This window comes from Lissotriton helveticus, chromosome 3_1, assembly GCF_964261635.1.
Source record: "Lissotriton helveticus chromosome 3_1, aLisHel1.1, whole genome shotgun sequence".
Taxonomy (NCBI): Eukaryota; Metazoa; Chordata; class Amphibia; order Caudata; family Salamandridae; genus Lissotriton; species Lissotriton helveticus.
The window spans coordinates 1,747,543,040-1,747,566,987 of NC_136061.1; positions in this window are offsets into that span (position 1 = coordinate 1,747,543,040).

The following is a 23,948-nucleotide window of genomic DNA, read 5'->3' on the forward strand; positions in this document are numbered from 1 at the left end:
CTTGTGGAACTCCTCTACTAACAGGGAGGGGGTCCGACTCAAAGCTGTTGATCTTTATTCTTTGTGTGCGGTTGTTGAAAAAAGAGGAGAACCATTTTAGAACCGTCTTTTCAATACCCGCTCTCTCCTGGAGGACTTTGAGTAGCAGGGTATGGTCAACTGTATCGAACGCGGCCGAGAGGTCTAAGAGGATGAGAAGGCTACATTGGTCAGAGTCGAGTGACATGTGCAGATCATCTAGGACATTTAGGATTGCGGTTTTGGTGCTGCAGCCCTTTCTGAATCCTGATTGGTGTGGGTCTAGTAGTTTGGTGTTCTCTAGGTGCTGGGTTAACTGTGACAGAACACATCTTTCAAGAATTTTGGATAAGAGAGGAAGGTTCGATACCGGTCTAAAGTTGTTCTTGTCCTTAGGGTCAAGGCCAGGTTTTTTTTGTAGCGGCGTGACTTGTCCTACTTTGAGGCAGCCTGGATGGTTCCCTCGCTCAAAGAGCTGTTGATAATCTTGCACCAAATTGGAGCTAGTGTAAGCTTCAGGTCTTTAGTCAGTCTCGAGGGTAGCTGATCAGGGAGTGGGAAGAGGGTTAGCGGAGGCGATTAGATTGCTTATCACTTCATCCTGGGGGCGGAAGGATGACCAACGGGTAGACGTGATCACTGGGGTGTTACAATTTGTTGCTGGAGTCGGGATCTCAGTGGGGGAGGAGGGCTTAGTGCTGAGCGATCGATTAATGTTGGCGATATTTTCATTGAAAAAGCTTGCAAAGTTGTCACAGTGGGTTTTGAACGCTGCCATGTTGGCTGTCACTGGATTGGATGTTTGGCTCCTGAAGATGTTAAAGAGTTCTTTGGGGCGGTTTTTAGCATTGTCTGAAGCGGAACAGAAGAAGGTTGTCTTTTTGCTCTTGATGTGTTTATAGTAGTTTCTGCATGCTGCCTTGAGTTGATCCCGATGGAGGGAGGCAGGGTTATTCCTCCAGGTTCTTTCTAGGGTTCTGAGGTGTCTTCTTTAATCATTTATGTCTGTGGTGAACCAGGACCTGGAGGGGATGCTTCTGGGTTTTTTAAGTTTCAAGGGTGCCAGCCGGTCCAAGGTGAGCGCCAAGTTGGAATGGTAGAGCGAGGTGAGTTCCGTGGTTGAGAGGTGCTCTGCCATGTTTGGGAGGAGCGAGCTTAGTCCTTCTTCGAGCTTGTCTCGGGAGACTCGGGATGTGTTCCTGACCCCTTTAGGAGAGGCCTGAATTGGTGGATGGGATTGGGCCAGTTGGTTGCTATGAAAAAGTATGATGTGGTGGTCTGACCAGTCCACCGGGATGATGCAGTCAATCGTGATTGCATTTTTGTCCGCAATGATTGCATCCAGGATCGCTCCTCTATGGTGTGTTTCCTCTGAACAGTGTTGGATCATATTGTTGTCTTGCAGGAGGGTGTTGAGAGATTGAATGAGTGGGTTTTTTGTTTCGTTCCATCTTAGGTTGAGGTCACCCAGAATTATTCTGTTGTCGCTGTTGAGTGCGGATTGGGTGGTCAGGTCCGACAACTGAGCTCCAAATTCGTTGGAGTTGCCTGGAGGATGGTATAGGAGGTGGCATTGTAGTGAACTGTTTGTGGGCGATTTGAAGTTGACCGATAGACATTCGAAGGAGTTATACAGGCAGGAGGGACTTTCTGAGATGGAGATTTCACTTTTGAGAATAATTGCTATGCCGCCACCTTTGTGTTCGGGCCTGTCTTTGTGGATAATTGAGAAACCGGGCGACACCAGCAGGTCCATAATGGGGTGGGACAGGGTATTTAGCCAGGTTTCTGTGATGAAACCTACATCCAGGTCATGGGAGAAGATGGCTTCTGCTATTTCCGTTGCATGTTTGACGGCAGAACGACTGTTGATAAGCATACAGTTAATGGAAGGTTCATCTTTTGATTTCGGATTGTCAGGCTGGGCTCTGGGTATGGAGGATAGATACGTTGGGGGTCTGGTGGCTCTTCGGAGGGGAGGGTCCCTACCCATTCCAGTAATGACTTGGATCAAGGAGATGGGAGTAGAGTTTAGTGGTGGAGCCTGAGCTAGCTGGTTGATGGGGAGTTTGTATGATGAGGCAAGTGCGGTCACTTCCTGGGGGGAGAGGGTGGGAATAATTCTTCTGGGTCTGTCTGCTGGCGACTCAGTCCGGGGTTTAGTGAGTGATGGCCGAGAACCTGGGGGGGTCAGGGACCAGTTGGGGGGCGGTGATTCATTCCTTCTGGGAAGCGGTGGGATGTGGGGTGTTGCGGAGTGAGGGGTGGGCAGCTGGAGTTTCCCTAGGGAGGATAAGGTTTCCTTCAGGCCATGAATCAGGGTTGCGATCTGTGCTTCCAGAAGATCAAGGCTTTGCATCAGCTTGTGTGAGGGGGTGAGGAGGGGAGGATGGGCGGAGCTGAGCCCTGTGGGTGAGAGGCTGTAGGTCGTGTCAGTTCTGGAGGGGTTAAGAGGAGGTTGGGGTGCTGACTCTAGTTTAGGGTTCGACTGTGGAAAAGCTGGAGGGGGAGAGGGGTTGAGGCCCAGTTGGGTATGGGAGTAGTTTTTCTCTCTGGGGGGGGTGGATGTGAACTTGTGGAGTGGGGGTTAGCAGGGGGGTGGGCTGTGAATCGGAATTGCTCGGGTGTCTGGATTTTCTATGGGCGGGAGACTGAGTTCTGGAAGTGCTTCGGTGCTGGGGGATGGGGGGCTGAGGGTCAGTTGAGGATGGGCAGGGGCCTGAGTTCTGGGAGGCTGGGTGAGATGGGTGGTGGAGGGGGGTTGGGTGATAGGGGGAGCTAAGGCTGAGGGTGACGTAGGACTGGTGGAATGACGAAACTCAGGGGGGTGGGGTCGCTGCTGCAACAAAACAACCAAATTATCTGCGGGTCTGGCAAGCTTAGGAAAGCTAAAGAGCAAACAGTACAAGCAGAAGGCTCCTATTCATACTTGGGGGGAGTCCTTTTATAAGGATGGAATCCCATCACCCACCAAAGTGGCATGCTTCATCATCTGGGATCTCCTCTTGCTTGCAACACCTAATGCAACCAAGGGCTACAACATCCTCACTGTGAGGGAGGAGCTAAGGGATGTTTTTGTAGATACTGATCAGTTGTCGGATCTACTAAAATCCACCTGATGTAAAGGGCTGTAATGTTTCTGAGTGATGGGTGCAGTGCATAAAGAAGATAGAGTGATATGTGATCTAAAATTGGCTACCAAGAGAAAAAATTAACTTTATTAGTTAACGCTTGGTGTCAAGATTAAAAAACAGTGCATGAGATGTTAGGAAATATTAGCTGCACATGTCCCTAAAACAGGTCTACATGTTTCGGCCATGGTGATTTAAATGAGATTGCAGCCTTCCTCATGACCTAGATATTCTATAAGACAGGTCAGGCACCATCGCACCCACTGACTGGCCTCAAATTCCAGGGTGAGGGCGCTGATTCCTGACAGTACCCCGCAGCAAGGGGGTTTCTCCAGGTTTTGCCTTAAGAGGACATTGTTCATGGAAGGCTTTTAATAGTCTTGGGGCATGCACATTAGACTGTAGTTCCCAGGATCTCTCTTCAGGTCCTTAACCGTTCCAATCAACCTTATAATACAACTTTCTGTTCTTCCACTTGGAATTTAGGATCCTCTTTACTTCAAACTCCTCTCCGTCTGCAGTTGGAATTGGCTTGGGAAGAGTTCTGGTCTGAGATACGGTGAAGATTTCTTCAATAAGGAGACGTGAAAGACTGGGTGAATCTTTAAATGTGCAGGCAATTTCAACCTATAAGTCACTGGATTTAACCTCTTCTCTATTTCAAAGGGGCCTATAAAGCGAGGTTGGATTTTCCGATTTCCTTTTAGTTTAACATTTTTGGTGCTAAGCCAGACCTTGCTCCCTATTAAATAATCGTCTCCTAATCTTCTCTTCTTATCTGCATAACTTTTGTACAATTCTTTAGATTTCTATAGCTTTTCTCTAGCTCTTTCATGAGTTTCACCTAAATGTCTGACCAAGACTATCGCTACTGGGACTGAAACTTCATCGATACTGATCATCATGTTTGGGTGTTGACCATAATTTAAATAGAATGGAGAGTGACCTGTAGAACTATTTTTTGAGTTATTGTGTGCAAATTCTGCTGGCCAAAGGAGGCCTGGCCAATCCCCTTCCTGATATAACAAGAATAGTCTTAGATACTGTTCTAAGCTCGTGATTTGTCCTCTCAGTCTGTCCATCTGTCTCTGGGTGATAGCTAGTAGAGAATCTAGTTTCAATATTTAACCCCTGGGTAAAGGCCTTCCAGAAATGAGACAGGAACTGAGTACCACGGTCTGAAATTAGAACCTTAGCGATTCTGTGTAACCTCACCACATGTAAACCAAACTGTGCGGCAAATTCTTTAGCACTAGGGGTGTCTTTTAGTGGAACAAAGTGGGCCATCTTGGTAAAAGCATCCACAAAAACTGGATCGTGCCGTAGCCCAGACTGGAGGGTAGGTCAACAATTAAATCCATGGTCACCGTGTGCTACGGGTGACGGGGTGTTGACCTTGGTTGTAGTAAACCCTGAGGTGATTGTCGTGTCTGTTTTCCCTGAGCACAGATCCGCAACCTAGTCATTTTTTGCCACCAGAATTGTCTTTTAATCAGTTCTTAAGTCTTATTTATTCCCTTATGTCCTGCCATGGGGTGATCATGCAGTCATGCAAAATTTGTTCTTGCAGTTCCAAGCTAGGAATGAACAAGGCTCCATCATGATAGGGCAACACAATTCGGATCTCTTGAGACACGTCTGCCAAAACCCATTGCTGAAGCTCTTCTGGAGTAAAAAACTCTCTCACTTTTTCATCCAGAGTTTCAGTTTCCCTGGTAACTGCTCCCACAATTTTTGATTCAGGAATGATCTTTTGGTCATCAAATAACCATCTTTTGTTCCTCCGTATCCAATTTGGATAAGGCATCCGCCTTACCAATCTTACTTCCAGGGCGGTAGGTGATCACAAAGTTGTAGTCCGCAAAGTATATAGACCATCTGAGTTGACGCGGCATCAGAGTTCTTGCCGATTTCAGGAATTCCAGATTCTTATGGTCCGTATATACGGTATGTCGAGCTCACATCAGGTAGTGCCCCACTCCTTGAAGGTATCTTTTATAGCTAAAAGCTCCTTCTCAGTAATTGTATAGTTAATCTCAGCAGGGAGAAGTTTTCGAGAGTGGTAAGCAACCGGATCCTTTTGTCTCTGGGATAGGACACCTCCAATAGCTTGATCTGACACGTCCGTTTCTACATAAAAGGGCTCAGTAGGATCCGCATGAGAAGGATGGGTACCGAAGTAAAACTCTTTTTGAGGGACTGAAAAGCAGCCTCCTCACCAGAAGAAAGGATCGCCTTTCCTTAACAGGCGAGTTATTGGAATCACTTTTCAAGAAAAGTCCTGGATAAATCTCCTGTAAAAATTTGCGAATCCAACATATCACTGTATTTCCTTTACAGTTGTGGGAGATGGCCAATCCAAAACTGCCTTGATTTTCTGCATAGCCATGGTAACTCCTTCTGGAGGTAGAACAAAACCAAGGAAATCCACAGAGTGGACATGGAATGCACATTTTCAAGCTTGACATATAAGCTGTGCCCCCGTAGCTTCTCCAGGATTCCTTTAACGTGTTCTAGATGTTCACCTTCTGACGCTGAGTAAATCAGGATGTCATCAATATAGACAATGTCACACTTTCAATATATTGACTCAATACATTGTTTAAAAAATACTGTAAAGCTGCTGGAGCATTACAAAGACCGTAGGGCATAACCTGATATCCGTATAAACCGAACTTGGTCCTGAATGCGGTCTTCCATTCATCGCCCTCTCTGATCAGGATTAGATGATAGGCCCCTCTGAGGTCGAGTTTAGTATAGATCTGTGCTCCCTTAACCTGGTCCAGAAATACAGAAATCAGAGGCAATGGATATCTGTTCTTGACAGTGATTCTGTTCAGGGCGGTGGTAATCAATACAGATTCTGAGATCGCCTTCTTCCTTCTTTGGCATCAAAAATACCGGCAAAGAGACTGGGGATTGAGAAGGCCTGATGAAACCATTCTTCAAATACGTCTGGATATATTCTTTCAAAAATATGTCCCCTTTTTCATTTAGGGCATAGATTCTACTGCACAGGAGGTTCGCTCCTGGTTCCAGCTTGATCTTGCAATCATAAGACCTATGAGGTGGAAGTTTCTCAGCATTGACTTCACTAAAGACATCCTCATAGTCCCAGTACATTTCTGGAACTTCTTTGGTACCTATCACGCACACAGATTCTCAGTTCTCATACAGACAGGCAGCTAGACTAGACTCCTTCACTTGATCTTTGCCGTGATAACAGGACTCCTTGCAGTATTCTGAGTTCATCTTAATCGATCTTTTCTCCCAATCAATTTGAGCGTTGTGTTCCATCAACCATGGAAGCCCTAGGATTAATTGAAATTGAGGCGCATCAATTAAGTTAAACTGTCGACTTTATCGATGACCATCTGGTAGAGCGAGTTCCACTTCTTCAGTGTGACTAACGATTGAACCACAAGAAAGATTAGTGCCATCTACCACTCTCGCTGCTTCGTGCTTAGTTTTTAGTATAGCTTGCAATCCTATCTTAGAAGCAAATTTTATGTCGCACAAATTTCCGGTGGCTCTGGAGTCTATCATAACCGAAATGTCCGGGTGAATAAATGTTCTAAATTTCAAGGTAACTGGAAGAGTTAGATGTGGAGCAGATGATTGCAGCGTGTTCGCCAACATGTGGGAATGCGGAGTTGTGATTTCTTTAGCATCCACCAGTCCAATCCCTCCTACTGGTGCTGCCGCAAGTTTTCCTTCGGTGAAGATTTTGGTTTCTTTGGGCAGGCCTTAACAAAGTGTCCCCTGACTCCACAGTACATGCAAAGGTTATTCAATCTCTTCTTCTCTTTTTCTTCCTTGGAAAGAGGACCACTCACCGCTCCAATTTGCATAGGTTATAAATTTGTGTGTTCTCTGCTGACCTGGTTCCTTCAGATTTCATCCGGTCAAACCTGGGTACATTCAGGCGAAAGTCCCTTCTTTTCTCGCCTCTTTGTTCAGACTGTCTATAAGCCAATTCTAGGACCAAATGGATGAGGGCGGAAACTTCTGTAGGTCGATTGGGTATTTGGGACAGAGCATCTTTGAGTTTGTCTTTCAAGCCTCTGTAAAATAATGCATCTCCTTTATTCTCAGGCCAATCTGTCTCTACAATAAGTTTATTAAATTGGGCCAGGTAGGCAACTAATTCCTTGTTTCCTTGCCTTAACTCCAGCAACTCGTTGTCTGTGGCCTGGAAAACTCTTCTCCGATGAAAGATACTCAGAAATTCTTTTTTAAATGCGTCAAAATCAAACAGGATAGCTGAATCTTTGTAGACCAGAGGCAAGGACCAGGAAGCTGCGTCACCACTTAGGTATTATAGAATAAAGGCTACCCAAGACTGTGCATCTGGGAAAATGGCGGACCGACACATAAAGTGCAGAGAGCACTGTGTTAGAAAAATGTGGGCTTTTTGAGGGTCACCACTAAAGCGTTCTGGTGGGGCTAGCGGGATAACTGGAGACAAGGAGTGTACGACTTGTGTAGTACTCCTAGGGTGTGGTAAAGGGGTGGAACTACTAGCTTGTGCATCCTGAGACAGGGCAGAAAAACTGGTGCCTGAGAAATAACCATCCATTTTGATGGCTCTCACCTAGAGGCCAATAGATCTTGTCTTGATGTTTTGTTCTCTTCTCTGATAGCTAACAATTCTTTTTGAATAGGTACTAAAACCCCTCCCAAACTCTTCTGGTCTAATCCCTCGGTCATTCTGCTCAGGTGAGTAAAACATTTGTGGGAACTTCACTCTGTCACAAGCTCTTACTTGAAGTTTCCCAGATTCTTCACAGGAGCAGAATGAAGCTATTCCCAATGCCTCTCCAAGTCTCCCCCAAGACTCTTCAAGAATATTTCTAGGAAGTATGAGGTGATTCCCAGGGGGAAGGGGGTAGGGGACAGAGAAGAGACAGCCTCATCTTCTAAATCTGGTGTCTTCTATACTGTCTTTTTCTAGCTTGTTTTTTTCGCAGTTTTTTCTGTATTGGACACTGTAAAATAAAATAACAATTACTAGAGTATAAAACATTTTCTATTAACTCATTACTGCACATTTCCAACCCTTCTAGAATGTAGCCTTTAGATACTGAGCTATTGCCTCTCCTGTTAATCTTGTTGTCTTGAGCTATTACTTCACTATGTTTTTTCTGTATTTGTATTTTAAACGTAGTAAGTCCTGCGAGAAAGTAAAAATGGCATTACATATCTACTATACTCTCTTTTGACATACTATATTCTATAGCATAATTCTAGAAAGGATAACCCTTTTCTTCCTTTTCTTTTCTTTAGGTGTTGAAGAGACAAAGGAAGATGATGAGGCCAACTGGTGCAGTCAGACAGGTATGTTATCTTCAATAAACTGTGAATTGACAGTTGCCTTTGTACTCCTTATGGTTAACTAACAAATTAAATAGGAAACGGCTACTTGAAAACTATTCACACTAGAAACACTGTTGCCACAAAATTATGCTACGACATTTTCTATGAGGGTACTTGCGTGTCTGACGACTTTTCCTGACAGCTGACGAAGACTTCTGGAATGCGTCAGGAATGAATTCCAGTTCAGGGATGTCTTGAAATTCTTCTTTTCTGATGAGCTCTGGATTCCTACGCGTAGCGAGATGACTAAGCTACAGCCGGGGACAAACGATACGAAATTAACTAACTACTCTCAAGCTACCATGGACGGAAGCGCGAAGCACTGCTTCTCGCCTGACGGTTCCGTTGAAGTGCGCACAGCTGAGGGGTAACCGCGAGCCTCAGCTGTGCTAGGAACCACGCGCTCATAATAGAAAGGCTGCAGCGCTAACCTTAGCGCTGGCAGCCATCTTAGTGGACCACGCATTTACCAATGAGGTCCAAGACAGGCCATGCACCGTTGCACCCACTGACTGGCCTTGAATTTGAGGGTGAGGATGCTGATTCCTGACAGACATGCAGTACTCAGTATAGCGTGGAAGCTTTGTGGAAGCTCCGCCCACCTTTTTCATTGGCTTAGGTCCTAAATGCTGCCTTCTGATTGGTTTTAGGCTTGTTATTCCCTCCTTATGATGAGCATGTCGTCATTTGTATCCTTCCATGTCTATTGGTCCCTTTACTTCAAACACAATTTTCTTCTCGTGCCCCCCTCCCGCAGTTCGTTGCTTCTCGCCCGCACTCCCGTTCATACGTTCTTGTCCGCCCACACTTCTGTTTCCAATGCAATAGGTCTCGCGTAAATGAGAGTACTATTGCATTGCAAATTCTTGTTTTTAAGCAGGTATAACTAAATAAATAAGGCAGACTCATAAAAGCCTACGCACAGCAGCAAGGGCCGTAAGTGCAATAGTAAAAAGGGCTTGATGGCTCGGCCTTGCTCTCTTTTCACATACTCCCAGACTTTGCACACATCTGCAAGCAGGAAACTGCATTGATTCTGGCATCTCAGGTAAGGGCCTGTATGCGGGACCGATTCGGAGAAAATCAAGCATCGGGGATGACCCGTGTGCTTACTCGAGTCGCACTATTTTGCAACCAGCTAAGATAGCGATATCCGGAGGCTGGCAATTATGTTGAGCTGATGCACATAGCTAACCATTAAAAGGTATCAGATATTGCCTCTGAGCCGCTATGCACAAAGGTGCACAGCCATTGATGCTGTGAGGCCCGTAATGTGCCAGCAATTGCTGCAAGCCTTAGCTAAGATTGAGACAGAGAAAAGTGGATGAAGTAGGGTGGAAGCGCGTGGACAAGCTTTCACAAAAGTGGGAAAGTCAGCTAACAGGTCAAGACGATGCAGATCTACAGAGTCCAGGGTCTGGCTTGTCGTCTCTTGCAGCCCATGTAGGAGCCGAGCCCTGCAAATGTTTGCTATTTACAGCAAACATCACAATAAATATGATAAAGTCCATTCAAGATTTAAAAAAAAGTGCCTTTCTTTAACATGTGTGTAACAGGTGCGGGAGGAATTGGTAGGAGGCGTGTTTTTGTTATCGAGGGTTTTATTGAGGCAAGTAAGAAATCGGTACATCTCTTTCTAATAGGCATTGTTCGTCATGGCGATCTGCTTCGAGTGGTCCGGCTTCTTCGGGGTTGTACCGTCTCGCTTCTCCGAAACCCGTCTGGGCTCCTCCGAGGTCGATAGCCGTCGAGGTCCGTCTTGCCACTCGGTTTAAACAAATAATACAAGTGTCAGGGAAGTGTCCAATATCTGTACAAGTGCCAAGGGAAGGGAGTGAGGGAAAACACTCGTGTCACACACTCGGGACGTCGGGAAGGTGCAGTGACTTAGTGCTCAGGGAGAGGAGTGTCGGGCTAAGGGACGTTCCCGGGTTTTACGGTAGTCCCTCCCTTTCTCCCCACCCAGCCCCTGTTCTTGTGCCGTACCTGGGAAAGCCACACACCTCCCCCGGGTGTGTGGCAGGGCGGTTCGTGGGTACGTTGGCCTCCTGGCGTACTTTCCGTCTGGACTGCTGCTTCTCCGCTCGACGCTGCTTCTTCCGTCTCTCCTCCTGACTCCTCCGCTCTCCTGATACCGCTCCGCTCCCCTTCCGACTCCCTCCACACGCCAACACTCTGGGTGAATAAACACATCGCCTCCTTCGCCTCTTCCGCATTTGACGTCGGAGCCTCCTCGGTCGGCCCCTCCCACTCTTCTGGTGACGTGCAGTTAAAGGGCCAGTATATGTCCTCCTCGCCCGGTGCTCCGGCCCCGAGGATAGCCTCCGGAAAATCGTTCTGTGGAGGACAGAGAAGGGAGGGGATGCTGAGAGTACCCCTCGAGGGTCCCGAAGTCTCCCTTCAGGGTGGTCAGTCGTCCTGCCACGTTACAATGGGGGACAAATATGGATTTCCACAGAAAAGCTTACATCACACTTACTGGTTCTTGGTGAGAGATTCACCTGTTGCATGATTGTGTAGAGTCCTGATGTATTATAACCCAAGCATAGAGGTTATCATCCCATGAATGCTAAAGGTACCCTTAGATGTGAGCTGCTCACAATAAGATATCCTAATATTGCCTTTGCTCATTCCCAGGAATTCTTTCAGTTCTGGATCCACGGGGAAAATTCTGTGCATAGTAATAACTCAATTGGCGTTTCCCTGATGTTATACTTGTTGGACTAGAGGTCAATGTACAGTTAGTATCTCTGCCTACATGCCTCAACAATAAAACCCATTTACCTCGCTAAGAAGCTGTGAATACTGAATGGCAGCAAAGCATGGCGCAGACATAGGATGATTTGTATGCTGCGCCTATGTATGGAGTTGAAATATTCACTTACAAGCTTTACTTTTATTAAAATAAAAAATTACGAGATTAATTTAGTTTTTCTCACTGATCTGGCTTCAGACCTTCCTTTGAGCGTACTTTTACATGGTGGGAGCTCTTTAGTATTTTAAGAGAGTTTAAAGCCAGTGGTAGCATTTCAGTTTTCTTTTTCATGAAGGGTAGATGTTTGTGCACCTGCGGACCAAATTCTTTGCTGTAATAATTTACTTGGGAAAAGATTTCAATGCAGTGGAGCAATTTTGCTTCTATCAAAAACCCCTATAAAAGTGTGAGGTAGTAGCAGTTCTGATTAATCTGCAACCGCGGGGGAGGGTTGGGGTGGGGGAGGGAGACACGCCTGCCCACAACTAACTTCTTTGAGGATTGCACCCGTCAGGCTGCATCTTTTGTCACCATTGTGTATTTTCCCCTAACTTCTGGTGATTGTGACTCCTGCTTCATTAGAATAGAATGCTAGCAGGTGCTTGGAGGTTTCAAATTTTCAAACTCTTTTTCAAGACCTCCGCTGCTACACTGCAACAGTTGAGCTCCTGAACGCTTGCTGTGGGGGTGTTAAACTCGCAGGAGCAAAGCATACTTCTTAATGAATATAGCATTCCCTTACAATGCTTCAATTTTCCCCAGACTACATTTTTCTACATGCGTTCTCACTCCTACAAATCAAGCAACCATTGGGATGTGCCATTGTTCCACAGACTACATTTTTAGGTCTCGCCTGCGTTGCAGCGCATGCGCTGCTCGCCTTGGCGAGATCTATTGTCGTTGATTTTTTGTCGGGCTCCTTTGGAAGTGGAGTTTGTGTCCGCCCTGTCTCCCTTAGGCCCTGCCCACCCTGACTGGAGATTTAACTTGTGCACGACGTCTCTTTTGCTTGCACACGGTGTCTCTTTAAGACACGCGTGTTTATATTTGCATCGCGCTTTCACTGAAAGTGAAAGCGCGATGCAAATATAAACAGGCAGCTTTCGTTGCCATAATGGCGACAGCTTTTCCATCCTCCTGCCCTGCGCCAGGTCTCCAGATGCCTTCTTAGGGCGTGGCAGTGGCCTGCTTCCTCTTGACTGCTTCATTCCAGGTAAAACTATGCTCACTTCCTGGGAACGTCGAGAATGGTTGGGGAGAGAAAGGGCAGGCTAGAGGCCGCAAGACGTTATATAGTGCCTTAATTACTGTTCATGGGACGGTTAATGGCGGCGCTTCATTCTTTAATATGTGCCATCTTCCATTTGTTAGCGGATTTCAGGGACCCTTGCAGCCTTTTAATTTAGGTTTGTGTACCACCTTAAACCTTGGCGGCAAGGTGGTCCGGATAATTGAGCTCACCGAGCAATTGAAATACAATATAAAAAGGATGCGATGGAAATATAGCGAGCAGATGATGCGGCCTTCATTACTATTCATGGGACGTTTAACTAAATAAGTTACAAAATAAAGGAAGGCGAGGCAGGGAAGACCAAACAGACGTGTGTTTCCCGTTAAAGGATGTCAAAGGGTTATGTTAAATATGGGCAATAAATTGTGAGGGGTGGTGAGGGGTCAGGGCCCTTTGCGACATGGCGCTTCCTTCATCTGTTTCTCTAAAGACAGTGCCAGCTGTAACCAGTCTGTGGGCGACAGGTGTGTCTCATTTCCTCCCATATGCATCTGCATGTTTGGTTATTTTCTTAGATCATGTCAAACTATAAATTAAATCATATTTCAGCATTTTTTGCAATGGTGTGGAACAATCCATTTCTACTAAAATTGTACCATGCATGTGCTTTTAAAATTAAACTCTTAAGTTCTGCTTGTGTGCATATGGGTTACATTTTATAGTTTCATTTATATAGCGCTTTGTACACCTGATGAGGTGACGCCCTTATGTTCACAGTAAAGTATAGCAAGGATGCAAGCAGTGATGGCCGATATCTACATATATATAACACACATACACAGATAGATAGATTTTTTTAACTTCTCGCCATTAAGTGAGGCTTTGCGCGAAATAGAGCGAGGGATCGAGGGTGCGCTCTGATTTATTTTTGGACGCCGAACTGTAACTTTTTCAATACTGTAATTATTTTAAAATAGTGTTCCAACAAGTCATTGTGACAAACACTTCAGTGCTTGATTATGTTGTAGTTTTGCTACACTCTGGAGTTTGGAAGCTACCAGTTTGTCACCGCAATTAATTGAGAGTTCTGGTTTAAAATACTTTTGCTGGAGCCCACTATCCTCTGACACCTCGTCGAACTCCCATGCGTATGTGCTGTCTGTGGGCAGAGCCAATTCAGCTCTTCCTCACACTGACATCGATACAATGAGCCCCAAAGAGGTCGCCTAACAATACACCCTCATGTTAAAGCTGCAAGAGACGGTTAACTTGGAAGGCAGCAAATGAACCTAATAGGCGGTGACGCCCACAGCTGGAGCCTAATTAGAACAAGCATTTACAATGCAATGGTTTCGCCTTTGGAAAAGTTAGAGCTATTGGCATTTTAAATGACAAAATTTGTATTTATGTGTTGGTTTTGAAAACAGATAAATAAATGGCATTGTCATTTACATTGCCATTAGCTTAATCTCTCGCAAATGTGAGACATATTGTACCCTACGGATGAGCTCAGCAGACAGCAATTACTCACGAACAAAAATCATGCAATGAAGACGAGGGAAACTTCAAAATATCAGAAATTACAGCCATTTGAGCAACAAGAAACTCCAAGAAGCTAGTGCTCCCTCCTGTAACCTCATATTAAATGGCAAAATTACAGGAAGCTAAAAATAATGACACGGACAGCGGGAGAGGGGACGCATAGCTGGCAAGGTTTCAGATTGCCATGTGTGACATTTTCATAATTTCAGCGAATTTATGAGTGACATTTCAGCGACTATGAGTGACAATTTCTCATGAACAAAAATCATGCAATGAGGACGAGGGCAACTTCAAAATATCAGAAATTACAGCCATTTGAGCAACAAGAAACTCCAAGAAGCTAGTGCTCCCTCCTGTAACCTCATATTAAATGGCAAAATTACAGGAAGCTAAAAATAATGACATTTCAGACATTGACAGCTGAAACGCTTAGCACTGAGAACTTGCTACACTGCATGAGATACATAAATTCACTACATGGAATTCAGTTGTGCACGTTTATTTTAAGGTTAGACTACTGCAGTGCTATATTGTAGGCAGCTTTCAGAGATCCCCCCGGCCTTTTGACCAATTTTTAATGAAAAGTCTCACCTTGCTCTGGGAGTGACGGCAAAGGGAGCAGGAGCAGTGGCAGTAGGAAAATGATGACGGACATTAAGCTGCCACAGCCGCTTCCAGAAAGTCAGGGCCATGTGGGCGATTACGGACAAAAGGATGTGGCAATCGGATGGTGGCGGCAGACAATGAAGCTCTGAGTCCGCAACGTGGGGCGCCCTCACAGCTGCAGTGCACGCGTTGAGGCTATAGCCCGCCAGTCACACAGCGGCTTTCCGTGATCAAGCTCCTTCCGAGGTTCAAGTTGGTGAGGCGCGTACCTAGTCCCCTCACCTCCTCGGCATGATGTTGGAGTAGCCCCAAGGCTTGGTTCAGGCTGGTAGATGGCCATCGTTGGCGCGGTGGACGGGCCGGTCGGGGACGACATGGTGATCGCCGAGAGACACACTGCAGCAGGCAGCACACGTGAAGTCGCCTCCATGTCCCCGCCTGCCGCTTCTGACTTGAGTCTCACTTCCTGCTTCATGTGTGTAACTGGACTTGGCATGGGCTCCAGGCCGCGCCGCTACACAAACCAGTCAAGAAAAATGCACGAACACTTGAGGGCAGGCCGGCCGCCCCGCCGCTGGGTCTTATCCGGGCACACGGACAGCGGGAGGGGGGAAGGGCACACGGACAGCGGGTGGGGGGCGGGTTAACGGGCACACAGACAGCGGGAGGGGGCGGGTTAACGGGCACACAGACAGCGGGAGGGGGGGTGGTAACGGGATTACCTGCTAGCAACTCTAATCGCGCAGCCCACCCCTGCAAAGCACACGTTGGAAATGAAACTAACATGCCAAGACCAAAAAACAAAAATAACATCCACCCACCGCCGGAATGACGTCACAAAGGGGCGGGATGAGAAAAATTCGACAGAACGCCCACGAATCGCCTCGCACAATGACGGACGCCTCTCTCTTCCAAAGGCTAGCCTCCATTTATGGAGCTAGCCAATGGAAGACAGAGGCGGGACTGCCACCACATACTATTCTCAAAAGATGTCGCCTGCGCGAAACGCTGCTGCGCTGCTGTTCGCCAGGCAAAACCTAAAAACTGATACGAGGAAACATTGCTTTCCATAGTAGTGGGAGGAGACGGCATATCCATGCATAATAATTATGCGTATATATTTATATACATACACATATTTATTAGTACATGAAAATAAACAACTGCATTTCTCAAAACTATATGGTTAACATGTTTTCAAAATAACAAATAGCTAAAGGGCTTGCATATCGAATAATACTCAACTAAATTTTAAATCCCAATGCATATGGATTCCCCTCGTAAGATGTTGATGTTTTAGTTCCTCAAAACGAAAATATTCAACTACCCATAATAATATCCCTTCATTCTTAATTTTAATTGGAATGGCAAAATAGTGCAAGGTGCAGGTCACAAGTTCAACTCCGCTTTTTATTCAAGTAAGGTCGAACAATTGAGTATAGTTAGGACAGTAGTCATAATTTTCAGCGCCATAATACTGCAAACGGCAATGAGAAACACTATATAGAAACGGTTATTATGTGGATTCATTTTTTGGGACTTATTTTGCACTCCTCCACACTCCTGCCGACGCGCCCCGCCCCTTCTCACGCACGCACGCACACACACACAAATGCAAACACACACACCTTTTGCTAGTGTGGCTTATCACTGTTCAGTAGGAAAAGCACCGCATTGTCGATCAACCATAGCATTTATAAATGACATATTCAACAAATAAGCTGGTAATTATTGTAGTTTGACCAATTAAAATCGCGGTAATAAGACAATAGTTATTTTTTGGTCTTATGAGCCTTCCTTCCACTTCCTTCCTAAGCCTTTATCCGTCAAAACTAGTAAATCCCAGCACATACTACACGTTGCACCGTATATGATTTTTTTCTTTCTATTGTAAAACGTATGCTCGTCACATCAACAATTGAAACACGTATGTTTGCTGAAACACACAACATACGCGTTACATATTTAAAATTGCTAGTATCTTCCACACCTCTCACACCGACCGCCGGATCACAAATATGAAAAATCAGACTTCCTACTGGATTTGATTCCAGGCATCCTGTGCTGACACTGAGCCTCGCGAGGATCCGCCCTGCAGAAGAAGCGCGTGCAGCCAGAAATGCCACCGTGGGCCCCACAGCCCCATCAAACACACGCGGGTATTACCGTGTTGAGGACATACAATCCCACGGCTCCGCTTCAGGGCCGGGACGATTCCAAGGCAGACCTCTAAAAATACATGTCGCCTCTGACTGTGCGCAAACATCAAAGCAAAGGGCCCAGTTTGGGTACACCGGATCGGCAGATATTCTCCAAAAAGCAAAGGTCTCGATTCTGTGTCTAGAATTAATCGGCAAGAAAATGCGTGGAAGCATTTGTAAAAATGTGTGTACGAGCTTTATTGAGAGACTGGGCCTCGGGTGTCACGTTACAGAGAAGGCCCTAAACGCTGTGGGCTACGGGCACACGGACAGCGGGAGTGGGGGCGGGAACGGACACACGGACAGCGGGAGGGGGGAAGAAACAGGAGTTAAATATGCCGCTTACTTGCTAACTTGCTAGCAACTCAATCGCGCAGCCCAACCCTGCAAGGCACACGTTGGAAATGAAACCAACATGCCGATACAAAAAAGAAAAAAAACAACCGCCCACCGCCGGAATGAGGTCACAAAGGGGCGGGATGAGAAAAATTTGACGGAAACGCCCACGAATCGCCTCGCAGAATGACGGACGCCTCTCTCTTCCAATGGCTAGCCTCCATTTATGGAGCTAGGCAATGGAAGACAGAGGCGGGACTGCCACCACATACTATTCTCAAAAGATTTCGCCTGCGCGAAACGCTGCTGCGCAGCTGTTCGCCAGGCGACACCTAAAAAAAACACACGTGGTGGAAAAGCGCGTTGAGAGATTTCGCTAGGGATTTCTGGAAAATGGAAACTTTTTGGGAAATGTCTCCTAGACATTTTGTAATTAGTGTGATGGCTCTTGTGCGCAATCCTAAAATGTTTGAAACTTACACTAGGTGGACTTATTTCAGATTGTGTAAACACCAAACATCTGCGGTGCACAGAGGAATAACATATTTTAAAATTGAAATTGCTAAAAATATTGCGAACTGAATTACCTTTGCCATTAATTATTATTAATAATATCAAATGTCAGTTGGCCAGCAGCATCTCAGACTTACATTAAGCCAGCGATACTCAAATGTAGACATTAGTTATAAGGGCTTCGGACGCCCTGGAGTAACAAAATGAATCGGGCACGGTCTGCTGCTGAGTGTGATTAGTGGCCCCTCAATATCCGATATCTCACAGGTATTCATTGGAATGGAAGGCTCTGTGGGGATTGACTCTTTACTTGCACTGGTGGGCAAAAAGTAGTAGAAGGAAAAGTAGAAAGTTAAAGGGATTGATCCAAGTGCGAGGGGCGTGGCTACGGAGCCGATGGGGCTCGCAGCGTGAGCTCGGAGCTCCGCACCCGATCCCCGTGTTTATCCTGCTCTCGTTGCCTCCCAGCCCCCCCGAACTACCCAACTGCGGCGGGAGGCATACTGGAGCATGGGGGCGCCGTGGAATGCCTGCGGAAGGGCGAGAGCCGCTTGAGCAGGCGGCCAGAGGACTCGGAAACGCTGCACACTTGCGAACTAAAATGGCGCCGGCCCCGAGATCCATAAAGGCTGGGCCCCACTGAAGGAAGCGGCGACCAGAGACGGAGCGCTGGACCCGCGGCGACCAGGGCGGTGGCTGCGTTGCCCGAATACCAGGACCAGGAGAGCCCCGACTCGTGGTGTGCGGGCCGCCGCCCGGCTGGGAATTGGAGGCGGGGCCCTGTGGCGGGCCGCGGATTGGCGGCCGGACCGCCAGCGGAGCTGCTGTGCCTGTAGCGTGTGACTGGGCCGGGGGGGTGTCAGGAGCGGACGGGGGCACTGGGCGAGACCCCCCTGCTCTGCCCGCACTCGGCCCATATACGCCTGGGAGGCGCCGCGGGGGTCCCACTGGTGCTGCACAGGGACCCCGGTGGGGGAATTGGAGGCGAGCCGGAGAGTATTGACCTGGCGGGACGGCAAGTTACATGGAACCCCCTGACCGCGCCTTTCGGGCATGTGGGGGACGCCCCGGGATTGCCCTGCGGAGCACCGTAGCGGGCTGGGCGCTGCGGGCCTGCAGCGGACTGCCAGCGGCCCCCGCCCTGCCCCACAACACTTGGGTGAGGCAGCTGGACTATTATGGCTTACGGACTTTGCCAGGAACGACGGGCTGGGCGCCGGGGAGAGCGCTGGCGAAGGACCCCCCTGACCCCAGTGAATCGGTGGTCACGCGGTGCGGGGGCAGCGACTTTGGGGACATTGGAGGTGCTGCTGTCCTACCCCCCCGCCAGCGTGAAATATGCGCCGAGTGGCTCTGTGCTGGTGGTGAGGTGCAGGTGAGCTGGAGGTGCCCCTACGCTGGCCTTTGCCATAGCGTGTGAGCTGGGTGGCTGCTGCTACGGAGCATAAGCGAGAGGAAGCAGCGACGGCCCCGAGGAGAGGCGTAGGGCTCCCTGGAGGAAAAGGGGTTCCCTGGCGGTGGGGAACTGGCATACACCACTCCTTGGAGGCGCCCCTTGGAGGCGCTGGAGGCGTTGCCTGCGACAGGGGAGCAGTGGAGAGGGCGCCACTGACGTGGGCACAAGCGGACGGACGGCGGAGAGGGAACCCTGCAGTCCTGGGACTGGATCGCCTGACTGCAACGCATGGGAGGTGAGGCCCACCAGGGCTGAATAGAGGGGGCAAAGGAGGGGCGGTGCGAGCCTGGAGTGCATCGCTGGCAGTGACCATGGGCAAGCCTCAGGGTTGGAGGGAGGGCGAACCGGCCCCATCGGATACTGAGTCCCCGCCCCAGGAGACCAAGATGGAGCAGGAGCTGCCACTGAACTTGGGACTTCAGCTGCAGTTGGATAAAATACTAGCGGCCATCACGGACACTCGCGCTGCCCTTCAGCAGGACATTGCGCAGGTCACCACAGGCCTAGGCCTACTGAGAGCAGACCATTCGAAACTTGCGGACCGCGTAAAGCAGACTGAAACCACGCTTCAGGAGGTGGGCCCCGCACAGATTGCGCTGACCGCCTCCCTGGCTGGGGTCTTGGATCGTGTCACGGTGCTGGAACGGCAGGCTGAAGAGGCGGAAGGCAGGAATGGACGCAATAACATCCGCGTGGTGGGGCTGCCGGAGAAAATTGAGGGATCGGACATGGTGGCGTATTTGGAGGATTGGCTTCGAACAGTTGTGGCCCCTGAGGGCCTTTCGAATTTCTACACCCTGGAGAGAGCGCACCGGGTCCCGGCTAGGCCGCCGCTGCAGGGCCGCCCTCCGCGTCCGGTGGTGGCCCGGTTGCTACACTTTCGGGATCGAGACTTACTTTTGCGAAAGGCCCGCAGCGATAGTCCCTTCCAGGTGGACAATAGCAACGTCACTCTGTTTCCGGACTACTCGTTTGAGACGCAGCGGCGCTGCATGTCCTTCCAAGCTGTAAAGAAGGAACTACGCGCAGAGGGGATCCAGTATTCCCTATTCTTCCCGGCTAAGCTACGCATAGTACTGGATGGCAAGTCCCATTTTCACGATACGCTGGAGGAGGCCTGGGAGTGGCTGGAATCCTATAGAGCGGGGAAGGATGGACAGGAGGCGGAGGCATGTGAACTGGCCGGGGATTCTCAACCTCGTAGATCTCAGCGTCTGCGGCACCGTAAGCGCAGCTTGCCGAGACCATCGACCTCGCAGACGGCCATGGAACGCAGGGGAGCCTTGGATGCTGTGGCGGTGATTTCTGGTGAACTGCTGCAGGCCACGTCGGAAGCGTGTGAGCAGGGCAGTGAAAAGGGACAATCGGTGGGGGAATCTACGGCCTCTGATGACGAGAGACTGCCACCGGCCACCCCTGGGACAGTTGATGGACTGCTGGATGAGTAGTTGCGGAACTGGTTGTGGGGATGGGATATCGGCCTTGGGCTGTGGTATTGATATGTCTCTCTCGCTTGATTGAGGGCTGCCGCAAGATAGCGTGGGTGAGTCGGGGGGGGTAGGATGCCTGGTTTGTGAGTGCCTGGGGTTGCAGCGGAAGTGGGGAGTTGCGGGAGGATTCGGGGGGACCTGGGAGGTGGGGTGACTTGGGGATTCGGGGGCCGGGCATGAGTAGTGTATTTGGATTTGTTGCAGGTTGCGACTTCGGCTCTAGCCAACCCCCACCGGATGGTATTGTTTAGTTTACCTTGACTTTGCATGGTGCGTGCAGTTGGGGTGGTTTCGATGGGTTTCACTATGTTAGTGCCTGTTCTTGGAGGGGTGGGCAGTGCAAGGGGCGGAGGGGGACGATTTGGGGTTGGGGTTTGTTTATTTTGGGGTTGTTGTCTGCTGTTGCGCCTAATTGATATAACAGTACTACCAAATGTTGCCTTTTTGATTGTGGAGGACACTGCTTGGCGGCTGGGGGAGGTGGGCTGCTTTGAGCGGGATTTAGCAATGTTGTTATGGGTCTGGCTCCTGACGTGAAATGTATAACCTGGAATGTTCGGGGATTGCACTCTATGCAGCGTAGGTATAAGATCCACTCCTACTTGGTTCGCAGGGAGATACAGATCGCTTTCCTGCAGGAGACACACCTTACTAAACCTGAGGGGCTAGCCCTGCAGCGTAGGTGGCGCGGACAGCTGTATAATACCACGTATTCGGCCTTCGCGCGGGGGGTGCTGATTTGGGTCAGGGCCGGGGTCCCATCTCAAATGATAGACTTCTTAGCAGACCCTGGAGGCCGGTATGTAGCGGTACGCGGCTGCTTGTATGGCCGCAAGGTGACCCTTTGTAGCGTCTATGCTCCTAACGTGGAGCAGGCATCCTTCTTGGAGACATTTTCCTCCACCCTCGCCGATTATCTCACGGTACCGGTCCTGATGGGGGGAGACTTTAACTCTATTGCTGATGTGACCATAGATAGATCGCACCCTCCGCTGCCCTCGGCCCCGACTAATAAACTGGCTAAGGTTCGCGCCCACTGGCAGGACAATTGGGGGCTTGTCGACGCTTGGCGCGCGCAGCACCCGACAGATAGGGATTATTCCTATTATTCGGCCCTACACGACCTCCATGTCCGGCTCGATATTATATTTTGTAGTGCTGGCCTGACCTCTCTGGCGACCAGCAGTGAGTATTTGACGCGCACCATATCGGACCATAATCCCCTTTTGGTGAATTTCTGCTGGATGGCGGAACGACCCAGAATTCCTCACTGGAAGTTGCGCCCAGAGATGTTGGAAGACCTGGTATTCCGGGTGGAACTTGGCGAGGGGATGGAACACTACTTTGCCGAAAAAGCGTGCACTGCCTCGCCGACGACCATGGAATGGGATGCCTTCAAGGTGGTGACCCGCGGAGTTTGTATCGCCAAATGGGTGGTGGTTAGGAAGCTGCTCCTGCAGGAGATCGAACAGGCTGAGCTGGCCCTGCTTGAGGCTGAGAAGGCTCACTCTGATGGCACTGGGACGCATGATGACGTACTAGCCCGAAGGGAGGTGGTGGCAGGGGGAGTGGAGCGGCTCCGATTCTTTGATTATAAGGCGTTCGTAGCCCGAGCGCATGCGGAGAGGGACAAGGTGGCCACCTTGTTGGCTTGGCTTGCGGACCCTGCCCCTCGGTGCGTGCCTATCCTGGCGTTGGCCTCCCCCGCGGGTCGGTTGGAGTATGGTCAGCAGCCGATCAATGAGTTGTTCCACTCCTTCTATGCTGACCTTTACACCAGCCGCCTACGACCTGATGAGACCGGGTCCCAGGCATTCTTGGAGGAGTTGGAGTTACCTACAATAGAGGAAGAAGAGGCTGAGGTTCTCGGGCAGGGAATTACATTGGCCGAAATCCGCTGCACAATTAAGCAATTGGCGCACAATAAAACACCTGGGAGCGACGGCTTACCTATTGAATTCTACTCTGCGTACGTGGACCTACTGGCACCAAGACTACTAATGGTATACCGGGAGCCTCAGAAGATGGGGAGATTACCGGGGTCGACTAGGGAGGCCATCATTGTACCACTTCTTAAGCCTGGGAAATCACCAACTGACCCTGCTGCGTATAGGCCTCTTTCCATGCTTACTACGGATTATAAAATATTGAGCCGGGTGCTCGCCACTAGGCTCCTTTCGTTGATGACGCGGCTGGTGCATGCAGACCAGGCGGGCTTTATCCCGACGCGCAATACCACCAGTAGCGTTCGTAGGCTGCTTGGGATCCTTGACGAGGGGGGTGGGGGGAGCGGTGGAGCACTTGTTTTCTCGGTCGACATCGCTAAGGCGTTTGATAGCCTGGAATGGCCCTACCTGTTCTCGGTCATGGCGGCGTTCGGGCTTGGAGTCAGGTATATTGGTTGGACTAAAATATTGTATTCGTCGGCTACTGCTAGGGTACGGTGAGGAGAGCTGTTTCTTCCTCCTATCCGGTGGGACAGGGCACTATTCAGGGCTGCCCTCTCTCCCCATTGTTGTTCGCTCTTGCGATAGAGCCGTTAGCTGCGCACGCGAGACTAGGGGATGCGTACCGGAGCCTTCGGCTGAGAGACTGCGAACACCATATTTAGCTTTATGCGTATGACCTCCTTATGTTTTTGGAGGATGCCGGGGACGCCCTGAGCGGGGAACGGAAGCTTCTTGATCGTTTCGGGGATATTTCGGGCCTGCGGGTTAACTGGGCCAAGACCTGTGTTTTCCCAGTGTCTAGCACGTGCGGCCCGCCGACGTTACCATCTGGCCTGGCGTGGGAGCCACGGTGCCTTCCTTATTTAGGTACGCGGGTGTATCATCCACAGGCGGATCTCCTTGAGGGTAATATTGAGAGAGCAATGAGGGGCTTGAGAGGTAGCATGCGGTTCTGGGGATCTCTGCCTTTGTCGGTGATGGGACGGGTCGCGCTCCTGAAAATGGTGGCGCTTCCTCGCCTATTATATTTCTTCAGGACTTTGCCGATACGGATACCGGCGGCGTTATTCCGACAACTCCGCTCGGCAGTGAGTAGTTTTGTATAGGGGACCGGTAGGCGTAGAGTAGCCTTGGAAACGCTGATGAGGTCGCGAGACGAGGGGGGTCTTGCATCTCTAGATTTTGAATTATACTATTTGGCCGCGCAGTTCCAGGTCCTCACCCAGGCGGTGGCTCTGGAGTTTCGAGGACCGGTGAGGGAGACCAGGCCGGACGTGCCGAGGCACGTCTTGTCCTTTATAATATTACAGCAGAAGCTGAGAATGGCTGACTTGTCCATGGCGG